The following is a 3467-nucleotide window of genomic DNA, read 5'->3' on the forward strand; positions in this document are numbered from 1 at the left end:
TGGAATTCCAAACAATGTTGCCTAAGGGAGTTTTCATTTTCTTTGCACGGAAATTTCATTTTCCATTTTTTGAGTGCCTGAAATGAGTTTTTATTGTGAAGGACCTACCATATATTTGTTGCAAAATTGTACGAAATCAATTTTTTAAAATACTAGGACATATTTAATGCACAATTGACCAAATGGTTGGGTGTAAAAAGTTTTGATCCACCTCTCGTGAAAAAGACTAATTTCTGCCGATTCAGCTCGAAGCGGGTCAAATTTGAACTGCAGCTGCCTCGTTGTTTGCTCTTTATTTTTTTCCAAAATCATTTATAGGTACATAAGTATCAATTTAATCAGATAAACTTCAAGAGTTTTCCAAGATTCAACCACTAGCTAGGAACGGTCAAGCCCGCCATTTTCACCGCATTTTGAAACGGGCATAAACAATTCAAAAACATCAAAAAATTGGAAAACCTTCGCATTGTGTCACTATACATGACCAAGTTGCCACAAAAAATAATAAACTTGTAATATGGTAATTATTTTAAAAAAGTGTTCTCAGAAATGAGCTATCATGCGTGAAGATTCATTGCTTTCAAGCCAAATGATCAATCTTATGGCCACATTCAAGGCATAGTTTGTTCAAATGATCTCATATTGTGCACATGTCACATCCCCAGTTCAGGCCTTGCTTGTCTTTGCTTTAGCTTCCATGCATCATGTTTAAATTCTTTTGAAAACATGAAATAGGGATTGCTTAAACCCTAGCATCAAAGGAATTCACTAGGTTCAACTAAAACAATTTCAGTGAATCCAAATGTCTTTCAAAAATGTTCATCATTTCTGGAAAATGCTGGAAACAGTAACAAGAGGTGTTGCACAATTTTTCCATGACATATTTGGGCTCTGAATTAAATCATATGGTATTTTTATTTGGGCATTTAAATACTATAAAATATTTTAAATGCTCTAATAATTCAGAAACTAGTTGAAGGCTGTTGGAAATAATTTCAACAGTGCCACAAATATTTTCAGGATTTTTAATAATGCTCTGGCATTTTTAATAAAGCCAAAACAATTGCAGAAAATAGAAAATGGAATTAAAAGAAAGTGAGAAAAACTGACTAGCACTTACCTGGCAGCCCACTTACCCCGGCCCAGCTCCTGTGCTGGCCCACCTGCGGCCCAGCCCACCACCAGCCTCCTCAATCGTCTTCCTCCCCCTCGCCCCGAAGCAGCTGCGTGCTGGACGCACGCGCGTCGACGCCGGCCACCTCCTGCTTCGCGCTGGAGGCCGCTCCTTCGTCCTAATCCGCGTCTGGAGACGCCCGAGGCCCCTCTCTCACTTCCCCCTCACTCTCTCACTCCCTCCCGTGCCTTCTCCCCCTCCCCTGGCTTCCTCTCCCTCCCACCGAGCGGAGCCCGTCGCCGCCGTTCACTGCCACCATGGACACCGGTCAGCCCTAGCCCCATGGACGTGCCCCAGAGCTCCGCCACGACCTCTTCTTCGTCCCCATCCAGCTACACGTCTCCGAGCGCCCTGCCTCGCCGTCAGCACCATCTTCTTCCTCCTCGGGTCACCGAGATCGCCATTGCCGTTCGTCGTCGCCAGTGCTTCCCCGAGCCACCCAGCTGCACCAGAAGAACCGCCGTGAGCACCTGCGCCTTTCCCCTCTCTCCCTGCAGTCTAACTCGTCCTCTAGCGCTAGCGCTGCCGCGCCCGAGAGCTCGTTGCCGCCGTCCATGGCGCCGCCGCGGCCACAGCTACTGCCACCCGCGGCCGAGCTCATCAGCGTGCTTAGCGCACCCCCACGAGACCGTAGCCTCCCACCTCTACCCCTCTCGTGCACTGCAACCCCAAACCTGCAACCCACCGTGCTCGGGCCGCCGCCTTGCTCGCCGGCGGCGCTGCTCCCGGCCACTCCGCGGCTTCTCGTCCGGTCCTTTGGATGCGGACGAGCAAGAGCTACTCCCCGGTGCCCTCAGCTCGGCAAACCACCATCCGTAGCTCAAATCCGAGCCGAGCCGCCGTCGTTTTGGTCGCCACCGGCAAGGCTCCGGCGACTACCGACGTGGCCATCATTAGCAGCTAATCGCGCCACTAATTAACCTCCAGTGAAACAGACAACCGGGCCCCACCGCCTAACTAACCGGCTACCTAAATAAGATTAAGTTTAATCTAATTCTACTGGGCCCACATGTCAGTTTTGACTATGCTGATGTGGCCGTTGACCCGACCCCACCTGTCTGTGACTCTAGCCAGCGCTGTGTCACTGACCTTCGGGTCCCAGCCGTCAGGTTTGACCTAGGCTGGCGCGTTTGACCTACTGACGTCACAGTGACGCAACGCTGATGCAGTTAATAATTTTCTGGATTTAAAATAATTCAGAAAATTCCAGAAAATGCCCAAAACTTCTAAAATTCATATAAATTCAACCGTAACTCCAGATGAGATGAAAAGTATATATGAAAAATGATAAAAAAAATCCAACCTATCCATCTGTACCATTATCATGCATGTTAGAGGAAACTTATGGTTCCTGTTTAGTACAAATCTTATAAATGGCATTAAACCTTCACATATGGAGTTTGGATTTGAATTTTGGATTCAATCCAACTTCATTTAACTTGTCGCTAGTTGCATTAGCTTAAACCACGGCATATTGCCATGTCATGATCATGCATCATATTGTGCATTGCATTGATTGTGTTCTTCCTTGCTTGCCGGTATTTGTCCCCTCTCGGTAGACGATGTTCTGACGTTGTGATCGTTGACACTGATGAAGACTCAATGCTATCTTCAAAAGTGCTAGGCAAGCAAAAACCCCTTGTTCATTGCGATACAATCCCACTCTCTCGCTCCTACTCTCTTTTACTGCATTAGGACAACAACGATTCATCTGTTACTTGCTACGGTAGCTAAACCCCTTTATCCTCTGCATGACCTGTCCTTGCCACAGTAAATAGATGAAACCCACTAGCATGAGTAGGAGTTGTTTGAGCGCTGTTGTGCCTACTCATTCATGCTTGTTTGTCATGCCTTGTACTACTTAGAGTTGAGCCAGGTCTGATTCATCGGGGATGAATCAGAGGTGTGTGAACATGTCCTACTGTGTGTGGGCTATGTGTGTGAACATGATTTGGTAAAGGTAGCGGTGAGAGGCCATGTAGGAGTACATGGTGGGTTGTCTCATTGAAGCTGTCCTTAGGAACTGAGTTCTGTGTTTGTGATCCATGAACAGTTACTACCACACATTGGGTTCTGGTAACTCGACCCCTCTTGACTTATTAATCAACATGATCTCTGTCCAGGAGTTGCAACTAGTTTCTGGTGTTTGTAGGTAGTGTTAGTAGTCTACCAAGTGGCACCCGGTACAGATGGGCTTGGGACAGACTAGGCACAGTGGCCGGTGTACCAAGTGGCACCCAGATGGTGGACTTGGGAACCCTGCACACATCGTTTGGGGCCGTGAGCGACACCC

The sequence above is a fragment of the Triticum dicoccoides genome, chromosome 2B (assembly GCF_002162155.2).
Source record: "Triticum dicoccoides isolate Atlit2015 ecotype Zavitan chromosome 2B, WEW_v2.0, whole genome shotgun sequence".
In the NCBI taxonomy this organism is placed as follows: domain Eukaryota; kingdom Viridiplantae; phylum Streptophyta; class Magnoliopsida; order Poales; family Poaceae; genus Triticum; species Triticum dicoccoides.